The sequence below is a fragment of the Giraffa tippelskirchi genome, chromosome 9, assembly GCF_054371585.1.
Source record: "Giraffa tippelskirchi isolate mGirTip1 chromosome 9, T2T-mGirTip1v1.2.pri, whole genome shotgun sequence".
Taxonomy (NCBI): Eukaryota; Metazoa; Chordata; class Mammalia; order Artiodactyla; family Giraffidae; genus Giraffa; species Giraffa tippelskirchi.
The window spans coordinates 76,535,777-76,556,448 of NC_137283.1; the positions used below are offsets into that span (position 1 = coordinate 76,535,777).

Sequence of the window (20,672 nt, forward strand, 5' to 3'; positions counted from 1 at the left end):
TTTTTCTCTTGGGGTTTTGATGATTAACTGTTTGTAAATTGACTTAGCTTCCATCACTCCTATAACACAGAAAATAACTATTTCATCCTATGAATTCTCAGTGTATGGCATAATACTTGACACAAAGCAGGTGCTTAAGAAGTGTTTATTGAAACAATGAAATAAAATGAGTCTACATGTTGAGATTTTGTTTGTCTTTCTGACAGCTTATTTTTAACACCATTTATGCATACCAGAACTCAAATCCTTTTGGGAAAAATAGTTGATAGAACTTTTAATTTTTAATGTAGATTTTTATGGGTGAAAGATCCTAAGACTAGAGTTTAACCCTCTCAACTTTGGAAAGTTATACTAGTTTCTACATTTTTCTCCTCAAGAAGATCAGAATATCTTAAAATTAAGAATTATGTCTTATTCATCATTCATTTCATTTAGTTAAGTGCTTAGCACAATTTCTAGCACAAAGGAAGGACTTAGAAAGGTAGCAAGATTGATTGCTGGAATGAATAAATGCTCTGAGAAGAACTGAATTCAATTCATTATCTTAAAAAAAAAACAGTTTATTTATACTTTATATATGTAAGGAAATATAAAAGTGCAAACAAAAAATGGGCTTTCAGTTCAATATATAGATAAGTCCTGAAAACTAAAAATAATATAATTTTGTTAGAAAATTCTAACGGCAAAGAAAGGGAATGATTCTTCCTTTCCACATTTCTGTCTCCAGTGATAACAAACCATTGAAAGTCTCTTGTAATTTCTAATAGGAAGCAAAATTCACATGCTAAAATACCAATAACTAGTTACCTTCCTTTTCACAGTTGATTCCCAATTTTAGCATATACCAGAATCACATGGAAGAGTAGTTGAAATGCAGATTGTTGGGCCTAATGCCCAAGGTTTCTGCTTCAGTATGTCTGGGAATGGTACTTAGAATTTGCATTCTGGAAATGATACTGATGCTGCTGCACTCTGAGAATCATCAATTAACACATTCCAAAGATAGTAAAATGCACACTGTCTTTGCCCTTTGCTTATTTACTGAGTGTATTGTTTAAACCCAACACAGAGGTGTCTACCTTTTGGAGAAAAGAATGTTTTAAAGGAAACAGGAGAAAATGAAGACTGAAAGTCTTGTAGGGTCTGAAGCTGGAGAAAAAAATGTTGAATAAAATACCAAGGTACATGTAGCATGTATGTCAAGGTTTTTTTTTTTTTCCTCTGGATCTTGTCTCTTTTAAGAGCTGCCATTTTTATGTCCTTCTCATCTCTCTTAGACTTCTGTACTGTCAAAACTGAACATGTTTGCTTTTACAAAGAAGATTATGCTCTCTTTCAGAATAAGTTTAGTAAGAGGTCAGCAAACAGACAGCTGCAGCTTCTCATTAACATAAAAGACCAGAAACTCTTTTATTTATTTATTTATTTATTTATTTTTGTTGGAGGCTAATTACTTTACAATATTGTAGTGGTTTTTGCCATACATTGATATGATTCAGCCATGGATTTGCATGTGTTCCCCATCCTGAACCCCCCTCCCAATGTTAAGATAATATTTTTGTTTGTTTGTTTTGGTCTGCAATAGCTTAGATAACTTGCTATAATTTCAACAATCTTAAATAATCAACAAAGTAAAACCTCACTTATGCTAATGAATTATAATGACTTTATTTGCAGGCCATTGAGTGATGATATCTGGTACATGCAAAATTCTTCAAGTTTTCAAAAAAGACTGCTTCCCATATGAAGCTATGATTTTAGTGTAGTAAAAAAAAAAAGTGTGTCAAATGTAATGATACAAGTAATATTTTAATGTCTAATTTTCTCTTGGAAAGGAAAAAATATAAAACTTATGTACTTATGAACATAATAGGATTTTTGTGTTTTAAAGTCAGTGACAAAGAATGAAGATACGAAATATTTATGACGTCAACAAAGGTGTGAATACATTTCCCCCTGAATTTTGAAATTTTATAGATATTTAAAAATTAGTGTATAAAAAACAGTTAGGATATTATGATAAAGAACCTCAAAAGAAGTCTTAAATTTTGTCAATTAACATCACATATTATAGGCAATGGATTTTATTTTTAATGGCAGAGGAAGAATAGATGGTCCTCTCTGGATGAATCCTTGTTAATCAAAGCAAAACATGCACAAAAAGTCCAAGTTATTCATTTAAAAGGAATTTTAAAACTGATATGTAGAACTGTACATTCTTGGTTACCATAAATAGTGAATTCTCTCCCTGCAGGCATTGGAAATAAAATTATCATCAAAGTTGGGATGAGCTTGGATCAAGGGTGATTCGAATACTCGATGACATGAAGCAATGACAAATTTATTCATTTCCTTAATAGCTATTACCGAACCTCTTGTGCCCTCTTATAAAACTATTTTTATTGAAACTCATGTCACCCAGACCTCATTCACGTTACTGACCGACCTCCCTCAAGCTCATTTCTTCGCATTCTTTGAGGACTCTGGTCTCTGGCTTATACACATTCTTTCCACCATCAATTCCACTCTCTTCCTGGACAATTTTAGAGTCTGAGGGATAATAAACACCCATACCTGAACTTTAGTCCACTTTGACTTTCTGAACCCAGCAGACTCCTTACCTTCTCTACTCCAGCATCACTAAATCGTTTCATTAACCAGAGCTGCAATATCTATTAAACTTCTGAGGTCTGCACACTTATAGCCAGTTTTTTCTTTTAGCTGTAGTACTCCACACTTCCAGGATACATATTCTCTTACTCACGATCTAACTTTTCTTCAACCTCAACTAGATTTAGAGCGGTTACTAGAAGTTTCCCCCCAGTCCATATGTTCTTTCTGAAAATTAGTTTTACTTACCGTGAGCAGGATGGCCTTTTACCCCACTTGCCTGGTGACAGACTCAGTTTACCCCTGTTTTCCTGGCTTCCTGCTTGGTTGTCCTCTTTCACTCTTAAACAAATTCCCTTTTGGATGATAAATTATACTGCCACTCAACTATGAAACATACAACCCATTTCTCCCTATTATCTTAAACATGCCCACATTTTTGTTCCATGGTAACTGCTTTGAATTGACGTAACCACAGACGGTCACTCCTTCACCTCAGTCCCTGAGTGTGTCTGGACAAAATGTCCCAGCAATGCACATTGAAGTTAATACAAATTCCTGTTCTCTGATGACACATGCAGTTCCTATACCTTCCGTGGGTCCTCTGAAAGATCCCTACTCCACATTTATCCCTCATTTCCCAAAGCAACCCATCCAGACTTTGAATTTCCTTTTGAACTCCCTACCTACAAGCTGTTCTTTCAATCTCAAGACAAATTCATTTTTCGCCTACATTAACAAGACAATCAGACTCATAGGTTTCTATACTGTCTCTCCTGGGCTTTACACCTGAACAGACATTCAGTCACTCCTTTTCCAACTGTCCTCCTTTATCCCTGGAAGTGGCATGCCCCTACCCCCCCGCACACACAGTAGATATCTGCACACCAGCTTTGATTTCCAGCCTTCCCAACCTTCCCTTGCTCCATCCAGCAAGCTCTTTCTTTTCTTCATGATCAGCCTTTGTCTTCTTATTGGATTTTTGTCCCCAAAGCAAAAAAAATTAATTTTTCTAACAAGCATTGCCTGCTGTTTGGTGACTTTTTTGTTATCCTAAGATGAACTTTCAAAATAATTAATCAGCTCTTCATGCACTTCATCACCCCTACACTACCTTCTGTTCTCTGCCCTCAGCACTCTGTAGAAACTGTCCTCTCCAGCATGGTCTCTGTTGCCTTCTCTGAAAACTCCCATTTCTTCATTTCCTTTTTGTTGTTGTTTAATCACTTTTGTATCCCTTGGACTGTAGCCCACCAGGTTCCTCTGCCTGTGGGATTTTCCAGGCAAGAATACTGGAGTGGATTGCCATTTACTTCTCCAGGATCTTCCCGACCCTGGAATCAAACTCACATCTCCTGCACTGGCCAGTAGATTCTTTACCACTGAGTCTCCAGGGAAGCCCTTTCATTTACTAACACGTACTCTTCTATTCCCCTCCCCACCCCCACATTTCTGGCTTCTACTCAGTACTTTCACTGGCTTTTTAATTTTCTACTCACCTTTTTTATATCTGTGTTCACCACAGCCCAGTCATAACCCTGTCCTTTCCCCGTTCTGTTCATTGCCCCTGAGCACCTTGTCAAAGCCAGGGCTGATGACCTGATGCTGATTTTAATCAGCTTTGTACAGTCTGTGAACCCACATTACAAGCTGTGTCTATTACTGAGAGTAATAAGGTGCATCAGCTACTTATGTCTGACCTCTGTCCTTTCCAGAACACTTCTCCATGCAGCGGTACTCAGTACTCATTTTGTCAAAAGACTTTCGCTATGAATAGTTGAAGTCACTAACAGTAAATCTCTTTAGCACTTTACCCCACAATTCTTTTAACTTTGATTTTTAAATTATATATTATTCATATATACTTAAATAAACATGCTTGTTACCTTATATAAATAATAATTGAAAAGTGAAAGTGTTAGTCACTCAGTCCTCTCTGACTCTTTGCGACCACATGGACTAAAGCTCAGTAGGTTTCTCTGTCCATGGGATTCTCCAGGCAAGATTATTGGAGTGGGTAGCTATTCCCTTCTCCAGGGGATCTTTTCAACCCAAGGACTGAACCTAGGTCTCCCACATTGCAGGGAGATTTTTACCGTCTGAGCCACCAGGGAAGCCCAAATAAAAATTAATCATAAGCATAGTCAATATCAGGAATTTGGAGGGTTATAATTTAAACTTGATGAGGGATTAATGTGACAGCTACAAAATATAAAATTGGAAACATCAGTAACAATTTATCATCTCTAATACATTAAAAATGAGTTTTAGGGAAAATAGGTTTTTATCTACTCTCTATAATAGTATATCTTATGACAAGATGCCTTCTCCATCCACCATGGGAAAAAAGACGCCTTTCTGGAACATGAAGATATCAAATCCCCTTATAATGGTAATTGATCAAAGCATAGAAGTGTGCAAATATGTGATATAGTTTTAATATAATTGTAACAACCTTAATGATTTAAATATCAATGGATACATAGAAATCTGACCTTTCTGCCTGAGGAAGAATTGTGGTAAGAAAATTTAGGCATGATAGTCATATCGGTATGTTGACTGACACCTATTAATATTTCCAACACTTAAAAAGTTGAGGCCTAAATATACCAGTATCCATGTGCCCAAGTTAGGGTGTTATCACTGTCAGAATTATCCTCTTCTAAAATATCCAGATATCTTATAGTAAATGACTTAATATTTACCCTAGGCATTCATGTGCTGTAGATAGAGATAAAAAGTAGAAAATCTAATAGACCTTCTCTTCATATGTGTTTTTTCTCCATTGCAAAAATAGTATGGTAGAAAAAGCATTCATTTTAATTTTGAGCACCTAATAGACTTTGCTTTTACAAGCCTTGAACTATTTTTCAAATTTTACTATAAAAATATCTCTATTTATCTTAGCTTGTAGACATTTGTACATTGAAAATACATAAATCATCTGAGAACTAATAAAACAACCGCAGTCCAGAAGAAACTCAAAGAAATAAAAGCATTGCTTTAAAGACCAATGCACACAATCTCTATCGGGCTGAGAGAAGAAATAAACAAAGATTGCTTGCTTCCAGCAAAGCTGAGTTATATGTGAAGGGACCACATTGTACTGGCTACAGAAGGTTTTATCTGTTGTGAAGGAGAATAGAAATTGATATAGTCTGTGAGGCTTTGGAGATCACATCCTGACTGGGATTTAAAAAGTAGCTGGAGGACAGGAAAGTCTTCTGAAGAAATATTGCACTAGCCTTGATAAGATGCCCAGGAAACCCTTTACTATAATATCATTATCAGGTGTATTGTGCTTTTATTTTTCTCTGACTTATGTAACAGGCCTTACTTTCAATGGTCTAGATTTTCTCTTCTGTCTTAAAGTCTTCAATGGAAAAGGAAGCATTAAGGCAGAAAAGTAAAAACTTACTCAATATAAACAAAAATTTGAATATTATAACTACGTATCTCCCCACTATTACGGTATTATCATGTATATTAGATGGGATCAACATGATCTTTATAACATTTCACATTCCCTCTCCATGATGTCAGAAAATTCGCAGATGGGCTTTCCTGCTCCTTGTCTTCATTGCCTCTGACTTTCTACCTGGTTTTGATTCATTATTCCTTTATTGGGACTTACTTCTTTTACTTTAGCTTTTTCTTAGATTTTATCCAAATTGTGACAACATCCTTTTTTCCTATCAGTCCTCCAGCTGACGTTTTGAACCATGAACACATGTATCCTCTAAAATAGGATTGTGGTAGGCATCATATCATTAGGTACTTAAAAATAAAGGATTATGGGGAAAGGCTTATACTCACTCATCTTCATTACAAAGAGAAAAATAAATATCACACACTGAACATCTGTTTTATTGACTTTTTGGCTACGTCACTACTAGGTTTGTCATTTGTAATAGCAGTTTTGACTTTTCTGAAATAAGTCTAGATCTCTAGACTTGCTTTTATTCTCCATCTCTCTCTTCTTATTTCTCCTCTCCCACCTGATGGACTTGGGGAACTCTAACTTCATCTCTTCACCCTTTGTTGTAGAAGAACTCAACTCAGTCTAGCCTCAGTTCCTAAATTCATCCAAAAATTATACATATGCACATTCTAAATCCTTTGAAATAGTTAACCCAAAACAGTAAAAAAAATCTTATAAAAATTCACATACCTTAAAAGTAAAACTTTTAAGTAAATAGAAAGGCTTTACTTTAATATATGTAAAATGTTTACACTTTTTTTTAAATTAGGCTTTTCATACTGATACTGTGAATTCATGAAATCCTAAATGTAGGTACTAGGGTTCTCATTTAAAAAGGGTAAACAAAGACTCAGAAAGATTTTGAAATCTATTCAAACTTCTCACAGGTAGTAAGTGCTTAGATTTGAACTTCTATATGTATAAGTCTAAACACTAAGGTTATATAATTCTGAAGGGGATTTCTCAAGCCACTTTTTTGATCATATATATGTATGTGCTTTAGTCATCAGAAAGTCTGCAGGATTATGTTCAGAAGAAAGCATGAACATAGAGTTAAAACAGACTCTAGAGTGGCAGGTTGAAAAATAAAACATTTTAGTAGTTTTGAGGGAAAGATAGGACATAAATGATATAACTTATGAAATAAAGTTTATTCACATCCAGGGATGAAGTGGATATATGACTAGGGATGAGAGTCTTCCAGAGTAAATAAGAGAAATCTCAGGGCCTTTGATTTTGCTTCATTAATTTATTCCAACTTCTATTTGGTAAAACTGACCCTTAAACCCTTCACTGCTGTGTGATACTGCCTCATATAATTTTAAATGAAGCACATGATTCCAATAATGCTGAAAAGCACTTAAAGACCCACTAGGGAAATGTTATTAATGAGTCAATTAATTTGTAAAAAGTAAATAGGAGTGAAGTTTATTGATTTTGTGTGTATGAACATGTGCAAAGCTGCAGCTGTTAATTTCAAAACAATCACATGAAAAAGATGAAAGTATTTTTGAACAATTCTGTCACCTCTAGTGTGTTACACAGTGTATTGAGGTAGTAACTTTTTGAAGTCAAACAATTCTAGGCTTGAGTCCTAGCTCTTCTCTGCTTCTAGGAACATTATAAGCCACTTATTTCCCCCTGTGTCTGTTTCTCTATCTGTAAGCCCATTAATTATAATTGGTGTGTGAGATTGTATCTCATTGTATTTTTAATTTGTTTTTCCCGATTTCTAACAATGTTGAATATTTTTCATCTTCTTATTGCCCATATGCTATATCTTCTTGCTTAAGCTTCTTTCCAAATTTTTGTCCATTCTTAAAATGAATGTTTTTATTATTGATATTGAAGATTCTTTATCTATTCTAAATTGAAGATCCTTTATCAAATAAATAATTTGCAAATATTTTCTCATAGTGGCTTGTCTTTTAATTTTTGACGTTTAAAAAGCAAACTTTTAAAATTTTGATGGACTCCAATTTGTCAACTTGTTCTTTCTTGGTTTGTGCAAATTTTTGCTCAGTCATTCCTATTAATATCTGTATTTTGAATCAATATGATATTCTGTAAAATGTCCAGATGGTCCAAGTCCCTAGGGATGTATCAGACAGAAGGTAGAGGAGTTAATATAGCAAGAGCATAAGGGAGCAGTGTAGTCCATTCCAAATTAATGTAAAATGTTTCTAATCCTCCTTTTTATATAGGGATGTAAAAGAATGTTTCTGTCAGACCAGTGCCCACATGGCATCTTCCTGAGACAGTGCTAATTTGCTCTAGTGGAGGTACTATATCTAGCAAGACAGTTGCAATTGGGTTTCCCTGGTGGCTCAACTAACACTTTCACTTTCTTTCAAGAGAGTTCAACAGGATCTGAGGAGTCAAGATTATCCAGTTCATAATATCTCAGGATCTCACTTCTTCCTTTCAGGATCCTAATACTGAGATAGGAGACTCCTCACTTTAAAATTCAACCTATTCCAAGGCTATGCTACTTTGATGATTGTGGTAGGGGTGATCAGCTGTTTCTGTCTTCCTTCTGTAAGAATTGACTCTCTTTATAAGCTCCCAGGCCCTCTTGCTTTCATCCCTTGTGATTTCTTGGTGGTTAATCAGTCTTAATCTTCTTTCTTCATATCATTCATTGGTTCCAGAAAGAGACATTGAATTCTCTAATTTTCCTATTATTATCTATCTCACTCTTCCCAAATATCTGACACAGGACCCTATCCAATCCACCACCATGAGTGGAACTATTTAAAAATTCACTTTTATCACTTCACTTAACAAATACAATTAGTCTTCCACTTACCACCAGTGAGGGGATCCTCACTGCCTCCTGGGTGACAGAACCCCAAAATCCAGTTTTAGCTTCCTTAGACTAGTTGCACCAACTATCTTAAATGGAGTGTCTGGGAAACAGACTCTAAGATAGAGATCTGAATGCAGGAATTTTGGGGGGAAACTTCTTGAAATATCATCCTTGGGGGACTGAAGGATGGGAGTCTGGACAAAGGAAGAAATTAAACTACAATAAACTATAATATAGCAACAACAGAGGTCCAGCCCATCCTATGGGAGGCTCTGATACTGAGGTCAGGTATTTATTAATTAATTTAAGATAATAGTACATAGTACAGTCATTATATGTTGTACAGTGTATTTTCATAACAAGTAACTATTTTGAAGACAAACATTTTTGTGAGAAGATCAACATTCTTTGTGTAAATTTCTTTATTTTCTGTTTTAGCAGAGAGAAGCTGGATTTAATTTGTTGCCATATGACATATCATATAACTTCTGGAAATTTCCACGGTAAACTCATGACAGAATGGAACTGAAAAGGTCAAATAACATCACAGTGTTCTTATAAAAAATGTTTTGGGTTTTGGAGACACACAGGAGTTTGTGGACTGTGCTTTAAGAACCACAGCATTAGACCATATTCTGAAAATGAACACGGTCATTATTCTTTAAAAGCATGACCTCATTTATGTATCTTGTTTGACTCTTGCTGCTGACGGGATTAATGGACTCGTGGAGGTCATTAGAGGTGTTTTCAACTACTGTGATTCTCTTTTCCATTTAGGCACAGGTAGAGTTGTATTATTCTGTCCCCTTTGAAACTAAATCTAGATGTACAATTTGCTTTAGCTAATAAGATTTAGTCTGAGTAGAAAGATAGCATGCAAGCTTAGGAGACAATATGCAATTTGCTACATTCTGTTTTTCTGGCCGTGAGTTCCTGAATATTGACAAAGAACACACACGCTGATGCACTTTGGAAGTAAAGAGTGAGCAAGAAGTAAACAAATTATCCTAAGTCACTGAGACTGTGTGATTGCTTGTTATGATAGAAGAACAACCATATACTGACTAACATATTCCTCCTCTTCCTCCTCTCTCTCAGTCTTTTCATCTCTCCCGCCCAAACAGTCCCCAGAAGTATGCTTAAACATCATTACCAAGATTTAGATTAGGTGCATTAGGACTTGGTGGTGGTGGTTTAGTCATGTCCAAATCTTGTGACCCCATGGATTGTAGCCTACGAGGCTCCTCTGTCCATGGGATTCTCCAGGCAAGAATGCTGGGTTGCCATTTCCTTTTCCATTAGGATTTAATCTAAGCCAGATTTGGTTGTGAAAGGGATACTGTGAACTTTAACTTGTGGACTTTAACATGGTGAAGTAATGCTTCAGTTCCCATTAAAATTTTTTATTTCATGGAGATGACTTGCTTGGAAAGTAGAAGGAAATTGGGAAAGGGGAATTGTAAGAAAAGGAATTGCACTTCTGTGTACATGAATGAAATACCTTCAAAATTTAACCTCACATCTAACAATAGATTTATTTTTGTAATTGTTCAGAGAAGACAACTGACAAATTTGCTAATGTATAAATAACTTGTGTTATATTTCCAATAGATTCATTTTATGTGTGATTGTAATAGGATACATGAATAAGTGCTAGGATTTCAACCCTTTAATTAAAGAGAAAAAGAATGCAGAAGATGGCAATCTTATAAGAAATTTTAAGATAAATCATACATTTAAAAAATAGAATTATAAAACAATGGTGTGTATCCGACTCTTTGCAAACACATGGACTATAGCCCACAAGGCTCCTCTGTCCATAGGGATTTTCCAGGCAAGAATACTGGAGTGGGTTGCCATGCCCTCCTCCTGGGCATCTTCCCAACCCAGGTATCAAATCCAGACCTTCCACATTGCAGGCAAATTCTTTACCATCTGAGTCATCAGTTCAGTTCAGTTCAGTCACTCAGTCGTGTCCGAGTCTTTGCAACCCCATGAATCACAGCACACCAGGCCTCCCTGTCCATCACTAACTCCCGGAGTCCACCCAAACCCATGTCCATTGAGTCGGTGATGCCATCCAACCATCTCATCCTCTGTAGTCCACTTCTCCTCCTGCCCTCAATCTTCCCCAGCATCAGGGTCTTTTCAAATGAGTCAGCTCCTCGCATCAGGTGGCCAAAGTATTGGAGTTTCAGCTTCAACATCAGTGCTTCCAATGAATACCCAGGACTGATCTCCTTTAGAATGGACTGCTTGGATCTCCTTGCTGTCCAAGGGACTCTCAAGAGTCTTCTCCAACACCACAGTTCAAAACCATCAATTCTTCTGTGCTCAGCTTTCTTTATAGTCCAACTCTCAAACATCCATACATGACCACTGGAAAAACCATAGCCTTGACTAGACAGACTTTTGTTGGCAAAGTAATGTCTCTGCTTTTTAATATTCTGTCTAGGTTTGTCATAGGGAAACCCAGAAATCAATGGCAGTAGGTGACAATTCTACCCCTATTGCCTTTCTGTTAAGTCTGAAAACTCACAATAACCTAGTGATGAATGAGTCAGGTCTACTTTGTGACTCTGTGTGACAGAGAATAACAGATAGAGAAATAAATATAAAAATGCAACTTTTCTTATATTGTTAGGGCTGAGTTTCCAAAAAAGCGTAAAATAAGAACAGTGTATCAACATCCTGATTTGCTGGGATATATAGTCTGGCCTTGGTAAAAGATTATGAAATTGGTTTAGTCAGCATTAGTCCATCGGGACCTTAAATCTATAGAAGAGAAGGCAAAGTATGAGTTTAATCAGGTGAAGAGATAAGACAGAGCTTTCTTAGGAGGAAGATGTTTTTAGGCACAGTTCTCAAACTTTCAAACCATGGGTAGGAGACTAATTCACCTTCATGTCAGAAGTCCAAGAGCCTCAGTTGGAATTGTTGACTCAAAGGAGATCAGTGTTAAGTGTTCATTGGAAGGACTGATGTTGAAGCTGACACTCCACTACTTCGGCCACCTGATGCGAAGAGCTGACTCATTTGAAAAGACCCTGATGCTGGGAAAGATTGAAGGCGGGAGAAGAAGGGGACGACAGAGGATGAGATGGTTGGATGGCATCACCGACTCAATGAACATGAGTTTGGGTAAACTCCGAGAGTTAGTGATGGGCAAGGAAGCCTGGTGTGCTGCAGTCCATGAGGTCGCAAGGAGTCGGACATGACTGAACTGAACTGGGATTCTCTGAAAGATGAGGGACTAGTATTTGACACATTCTGAAAAACCTGAAGTATAGAGTCAGTGGTTAGCAAGTTAACTTAGGGCAGTCAAGTAGACATAGTTGTTTGTGAATGTCTTTCCTTTCAGAGTGAAATGTCATGCAAGGTCACATGAATATACAGCATAAGTAAAATGCGATTCATGTGAAAGCAGCTGGACCAGGCAACCTGGCATGAAATCTGCTCAAGAGGAAAGTAGAAGGGGCAAGGTGAGTTCACCAGAGAGGAAATTCAGAAACAGGCAGCAGATAGAGAAATCCTGAGGGATCAGAACAGGCATGGTTTTCTTCAAAGAACTGGTAGCAGCCCAGCAATGGGACGAAGTCACCAGAGAAACATTCCCTCCTTCCCCACCATTGGACAGAATCAGACACTGAGATCTCCATAGTCAGAAGAAACCACTGCAGGGCCAATACTGCAGCTCTTGATGGGGAAGAGATTAAAGGCTCTCAGCACCCAAACTACCCACAGGTGTGCAAGATTTCAGCATTGGAGAAGAGAGCAGAGGAGTCTAGAATTGGAGAAAAGTCTTCAGGTTTGATGATGCCCTTAGATTCAGCACTCTCCAATATACCTAAAAGACAATTTTCTTCCTAAATACGATGAAAGACTGAAATTTCATCTAGGGACGTGGAAAAAAATGGATATGGGGGAGAGTTTGCGAAGACAGTGATATGAATGTCTCTACCCAGGTGGTTCAATGGTTTAGACTCCACCTGCCAATGCAAGAGATGCCGGAGATGTTGGTTTGATCCCCGGGTTGAAAAGGTCCCCTGGAGCAGGAAATGGCAATCTATACTAGTATTCTTGCATGGAGAATCCTGTGAACAGAGGAGCCTGCTGGGCTATAGTTCATAGGGTAGCAAAGAGTTAAACACAACTGCGTGATAGAGCAAACACACATACAAACAAGCACAGAAAGTAAAAGTTGTCACCTCCTAATAACTGGATAAAAATGTTTCTTTCTCAAAGCAATGGTATTTTAATTTCATTTAGGCTAAGAATAAATATTAATGAGTATTATTGTTGTTTAGTCTTTCTTTGTTTGGCTTTTAACTAGAACGTTGACAACAGTTTTAGACTTCCTCTTGTAGAATATCTACCAGAAAAAAAATCTTTTAAATGTTATTTGAATTAATTAATCCCTAAGTTCAGAAACATTTGTGATAACTATAAATTTTTTCAATCAATAGCATTTTGTGCTAAAATATTATAAGTTCATTTTTTTTTTAAGTTTTAAGAGCTCAAAAAATTCAGTTTTGGCCTGCTTTACCTTGTTTAAGACTATTTCAATTTAATTTTCTTTTTCTTATCCACTCGAGAATAGCATATTTTTAGCTACTACTCCATGTGATATATTTCGAGCCTTTTGTCACCTGGATTCCTCTTGTGGAATCCTATAATTGGTGTTGTTTGGTTAAGGGGAATAAGAGAGAGACACCAAATGGGAAATTGTAAGAGAATGCAATGAGTGGAAAACAGCCCTTAATAGAAAGAAGCTTTGTCTTTTTTCCATCATTTGATGCAGCAGTCTAAAATTTAGGCAATAATCCAGAACAAAAACAAGTCATAATCCACACACAGACTCAAGGAACATTTTCTTCTCTTCAAGTACTGTTCTTACCAAAAATGCTACTGCTGCATTCTATCCCATTTAAGTTCTTCATGGATATTTGAATTAACAGAGGGAATTAGTGAGGGTATGAATGAAGTTCTATTGCTTTTTACCTTCATTGGCACTAATAAATCCTATTGTGTGAAAATGAGTTTAAAAATCTCTATGCAATTAGCTTTCCATTTTACCTTGAATGTTTTACTGCAGATTGTTAGCTAATCAAGCTGGGAAATTGAAATAGAATGTACACAGAAGTGTTTATGAGTAATATTACAAACGAGTAGGGCAGATAGTACTGTACCTGTTTTACTGCTATAATAAAATAAGAAGTGATATTAGCATTGAATCCATTTAGGTGTAATTGTACAAATTGCTAACTAAGCAGATGAGAAGCACGGTGTTGAAAGACCAATATTCTTTTTATATGTTATTGCCTTTGTGTGTTTAGCTATATATATAAAGAATTTTAGACCTCAACACAAATATTATATGCATAAAGATGTGTTTTTAGAAACATTTTGATATAGAAAGTGAATTTGTCTTCTTTTGCAATAACAGGCCTTGGGCACTACTTTAGAAAGACAAACTTGGGCAAATGCATAATATTTACTGAAAAAAAGGTACAATTTTGTTTATCAAGCCAGATGCAGTTTTTAGCTCAAAGGATTTGGACATGCTCTCCACAGTTGGGCCTTAGCTGGAATTCTATAAGTCTGGCAGAAAGACATGTGAACTTTTTTAAGAAGTAAGGTAGCAAATTTATGAGCATAAGAGGAAATGACATGCTTTCACCTTTTCTATAAGTTTATTTTATCTCAGGTTTTATAAACTCTAGTGTGGGTTCAACAATGCATAATTTCTGATATCTAATGAAAAGTTCTATTGAAGGAAAGCTTTAAAAGGTAGAAAAGGGAACACAAATTAGGATTATGTATCCTCAGAATTATTCAGACATATTGTTTCTGGCTACTCATTTTTGATGCAATCATAATAAATCTTCCATATAACCTGTGTATATGTATATGTATATTTATGCATGTATACATCTATTTCTGTATGTGCATCCAACTAAAATTGGCAATGCTATCAAATCAAAAACATGGCACAAAATCCAGCTAATGACTCTTTGTTTTGTAAGAGTGAATAAAGATTTAACTAAGTTTGCAGTTTGGACATTGGTACATCCTATACATACATGTTTAGCACCAGTTGTGTTCTAGCATTGCTACTGCTGTTTTCCTTACACAGCTTGCATTCTAACAGTGTGTTTTTGCTCAGTATAATTTCTGTAAAAGGCCTTCTTTGGTTTCTCTCCCTCTGATCTGGCTGCTCTTATTCTAAAAGTTTATAGCTAATACAGAAATTAAATTCATCTTCCATACTGTCTCTTTGCATACATTGTATTTTCCACAACTATGGATTAATTCATATAAAAGTTTTTCTTTCTCTACCTAAGGAAGAATTGTGCAGTGGCAAGCATAAGTCAGTTACTATACACTAAGCAGAATTAATTACAAAAGTGAACAAGTGTCCATAAGTTTTTCCAGTCATTTTAATAAAATAGACTACTATACTTGTTTAATCATAATGCCAGATTCAGAGCTACAACCTAGCTAATTGGCTCTTAATTCCATAAATCTCTTCCTTGACTAAAAGATACATAAGAAAAAAGTATACATAAATTCAAGGTGGAAGCTAAGTTTCAGTTACAATTCTATCAGATGTGATATTAGTTAAGTCTGTGTGATCCTAGGTAAGTCATTTTACTTTTCTGAGTCCCAAATAATGATCAATGAATTGGAAATAATAACAAAATCAATTTGCAACTGTACACTCTAATGTAATGTACAATTTCTTTAGTAATCATGGTAAGAGACTGTGATCCTTGATAATGTTAGTGATTGAATGTTGAATAGTTTTCACTGACAACTTCAAAGCAATGGTCATAGACATCACTGTGACTCGATTTTCTTACCATTTTGAATTGATCTCAATTTGATTGCTTTTATTAAGACTACTTTTTCCAGAGTAGTTTTAGACTCACACCAAAACTGAGAGGAAAGATACAGTCCATGGGTTGGCAAACAGTAGGACACGACTGAGTTAAGTATGCACATGCAAGCGCACCTAGTACTGTACATTCTTTGGGTCTGGAAAAATGTTTAATGATAGGTAGCTCCCATTATAGAATTATATAGAATACTTTTTGTTGTTTTATTGTTGCTTAGTTACTAAGTTGTGCCAGATTCTTTTGCAACTCCTTGGACCATAGCCCACCAGACTCCCCCATCCATAAGAGTTCACAGGCAAGAATCCTGGAGTGGATTGCCTTTTGCTTCTCCAGAGGGTCTTCCCTACCCAGGGATCAAACCCAAGTCTCCTGCACAGGCAGTCAAATTCTTTACCACTGAGCCACAAGGGGAGTCCAGTGAGTGTTTTAACTACCCTTAAAAGCCTTTGTGCTCCACCCATTCACCCCTCCTCTAGCCCTTAAACTCTGGCAACCACTGATTTTTTTTTACTTCTTCCATAGTTCTGCCTTTTCCAATATGTTGTATAACTCAAATCATACAATTTGTGGCCTTTTCAGGTAGGCTTCTTTCACTTAGCAATATGCATTTTTTCCTCTATGTCTTTTTAAGGTTTAATAGCTCACTTCTTTTTAATGCTGAGTGATATTCTATTGTCTGGAACTACCATAGTTTACTTATTTATTCACACACTGAAGGAAAATTTGGTTGCTTCCAAGTTGTGTCAACTATGGATAAAACTTCTACAAATGTCTGTATATAAGTTTTTAGGTAGACACAGGTTTTCAACTCCTTTGAGTAGATGCCAAGGAATACACTCACTAGACTGCCTGGTAAAAATATGTTCAGTGTTGTAAGAAAGTCTCAAATTGTCTTACAAAGTGACTGCAAAAATATGCCTTCTACCAGCAGTAGATATTCTACATCCTCATCATCATTTGGTGTTGTCTGTATGCTGGAGTTGGGCCTTTCTAATATGTGTGTACTTGTATCTCATTACTTTACCTTGATTTGCTTCTGATTTGGTTAATAAAATATATATATGTATATATATATCATTTCATATATATATATATATATATCAGTTCAGTTCAGTTGCTCAGTTGTGTCTGACTCTTTGCGACCCCATGAATTGCAGCACGCCAGGCCTCTCTGTCCATCATCAACTCCCAGAGTCTACCCAAACCCATGTCCATCAAGTTGGTAATGCCATCCAACCATCCCATCCTCTGTCGTCCCCTTGTCCTCCTGCCCCCAATCCTACCCAGCATTAGGGTCTTTTCCAATGAGTCAACTCTTCGCATGAGGGGGCCAAAGGATTGGAGTTTCAGCTTCAACATCAGACCTTCCAATGAACACCCAGGATTGATCTCCTTTAGGATGGATTGATTGGATCTCCTTGCAGTCCAAGGGACTCTCAAGAGTTTTCTCCAACACCACAGTTCAAAAGCATCAATTCTGCGGTGCTCAGCTTTCTTCACCATCCAACTCTCACATCCATACATGACCACTGGAAAAACCATAGCCTTGACTAGACGGACTTTTGTTGGCAAAGTAATGTCTCTGCTTTTAAATATGCTATGTAGGTTGGCCATAACTTTCCTTCCAAGGAGTAAGCGTCTTTTAATTTCATGGCTGATATATATATATGAAAGTGCAAGTTGCTCAGTAATGACAGGCTCATTGTGACCCCATGGACTATATAGTCCATCTAATTCTCCAGGCCAGTATACTGGAGTGGGTAGCTGTTCCCTTCTCCAGGGGATCTTTCCAACCCAGGATCTTCCCTGGATTGAACCCAGGTCTCCTGGCATTGCAGGTGGATTCTTTACCATCTGAGCCACCAGGGAAGCCCAGTATATGCATATAAATATATATGCATATATATATGCATGTACACACACATACACAGACACATACATATACATATATATATATATGTTCAAGATACATTAATAGAAGAATTTAAGAATGCAATTGCAATATTTTAATTTTGCTTACTGTTGTTGTTTAGTCGCTAAGTCATATCTAACTCTTTTGAGACTTTATGGACTGTAACCCACCAGGCTCCTCTGTCCATAGGATTTTTCAGGCAAGAATACTGGAGTGGGTTGTCATTTCCTTCTCCAGGGGATCGTCCCAACCCAGGGATCAAGCCCATGTCTCCTGCATTGCTAGGTAGATTCTTCACCACTGAGCTACCAGTGAAGCACTTAATTTGGTTTATAGTACTTAATTTTTCAGGGTAATCCCAATGGGCATATGTTATTTCCCAATACTGTACATTAAGTCAGAATCACAGCTTCTTGAATTGGGAGAGTGTCCCATTGAGCCAGAGACAGTATGCATAACTGAATTAAGCTTTGGTTCTTAAATTTTAAAGCATAGGTTTGTGAATGAAAAAGATTTAAGCAGCTCTTCTTTCCATATATGGTGAAAAGAAGTAGATTAAACAAAAATGCAGTAGTACAGTAGTATCACCAGCTCTGATGTCAGATGGTAGTCTTCATATTTCAAAATGGCTTGGATGTTGTCAAGTATAATATATATGAAGCTTTAGCTGAAATAATCTTGTAAAAGTGATGAAAAATGGTTGGAGTCATAAAATATCTCAGTCAATATGTGACGTAATGAAGTCTGTATAGTTAAGGTTATGGTCTTTCCATTGGTCACGTAAAGTTGTGATAGCTGGACTGTAAAGAAGGCAGATGGCGAAGAATTGATGCCTTCAAACTGTGGTGCTGGAGAAGGCTCTTGAGAGTCCCTTGAACAAGGAGATCAAACCAGTCAATTTTAAAGAAGATTAACTCTGAATACTCGTTGAAAGGACTGATGCTGAAGCTAAACTTCAGTACTTTGGCTACATGATGCGAACAGTTGACTCATTTGAAAAGACCCTGATGCTGGGAAAGGTTGAGGGCAGAAGGAGAAGCGGACGACAGAGGATGAGATGGTTGTACGGCATCACTGATACAATGGACATGAACTTGGGCAAACTCTGGGAGTTGGTGAGTGACAGGGAGGCCGTGCATGCTGCAGTCCATGGGCTTGCAAAGAGTCAGACATGACTGGGGGACTAAACAACAACAACAATGATGATGTATAATGAGATCACTCAAATTTAAAATAAATCTGAAAGTCTAGATTTCAATGGAGTAAGTGCTTGATTCAAGGGATACTTTTTCATCATTAACAACCTCCATTTTGTATTCATAGCCACTCTGTTACTTTCAGGGAGTATTTGAAATCTAAATTTTCAAGTTTCAGAAAATTTTGAACTTTTCTCCATCAAGGGAAAAATAAGTATTTATTAAAATTGATATGACCTTTGAAGAACGTCATTTTAATAAGTCACATTGCACTATTGCTATATAGGCTAAGTCCTTTAAATAATACATACTAATATACTTCAGGTAAGTTATAATTCCAATAACAAGTTAACTGAGATCTGAGGATTAAACCAAAATCTCTAGATAAAATCACAACAAATTTGAAAATTTTCACACCTTATGCATCATCTACTCATATATATTTTCTTCTTTTTTATTTATTATGCAATTTAGAGGATAACCACAAATGCCCTCTGCTATATTATTTCTTAACCTCAGATATGCAGATGACACCACCATCATGGCAGAAAGTGAAGAGGAAAAGAGAAAACAAGAAAGTGAAAGAGGAGAGTGAAAAAGCTGGTTTAAAACCCAACGTTCAAAAAACGAAGATCATGGCATCCAGTCTCATCACTTCATGGCAAGTAGATGGAGAAACAATGGAAACTGTGACGGACTTTATTTTCTTGGGCTCCAAAATCACTGCAGATGGTGTCTGTAACCATGAACTAAAAGATGCTTGCTCCTTGGAAGAAAAGCTATGACAAACTATGACAAACCTAGACAGCATATTGAAAAACAGAGACATTACTTTGCTGACAAAAGTCCATCTAATCAAAGTGATGGTTTTTCCAGTAGTTGTGTATGGATGTAAGAGTTGGACTATAAAGAAAGCTGACCGAAAGAATTGATGCTTTTGAACTGTGGTGCTGGCGAATACTCTTGAGAGTCCCTTGGACTTCGAGGAGATCAAACCAGTCAATCCTCAAGGAAATCAGTCTTGAATAGTCATAGGAAGGACTGATGCTGAAGCTGAAACTCCAATACTTTGGCCATCTAATGCAAAGAACTGACTCATTAGAAGACTCTGATGCAGGAGATGAAGGAGATGACAGAAGAGGAAATGGTTGGATGGCATCACCGACTCAATGGACATCAGTTTGAGCAAGCTCCGGGTATTGGTGATGGACAAGGAAGCTTGGCTTGCTGCAGTCCATGGGTTTGCAAAGAGTTGGACACAACTGAGCGACTGAACTGAACTGAACTGATGTTCTTGCTCATGTCACTCCTATTGTTATTTTGCTGTTTTCCTCATCAATGTTAATAATAGAAAAGATTTTTGTAGATAAGAAGTTTTTTTCTATTGTAAATTAGATTTCAAACTCCAATCTTTTGTATAAAAAAGAGTTTCAGTGATGCTTTTCAAAGTTCACTTGTATTGTAATTTCTAATGCAAATTCTATTGTTGAGGTTCTTTTCCTGTATCTCACTTGGTGTGGGTGCCACAGAAACAGGATGTTACCATGATTCTACTAACTGCAAAGCATACCAAGTACCTCTGGTAAGTTTTAGATTAGTTATAAGAAATAACAAGCGAAATTCATCTTCTCACATCTTCTACCTGGAGTAAAAGGCATGTTTGGCTTTGGAATACAAAATGAAACAGGGCAAAGGCTAACAGAGTTTTACCAACAGAATGCACTGGTCATAGCAAACACCCTCTTCCAACAGCATCAACACAACT

At 36.6% G+C, this 20,672-nt stretch overlaps 1 pseudogene; it reads right to left on the bottom strand.

Moving 5' to 3' along the window:
* The window catches only part of LOC145521878 (solute carrier family 25 member 36-like), a 61,407-nt pseudogene that overhangs the window by 25,203 nt on the left and 15,532 nt on the right, over positions 1 to 20,672 (bottom strand).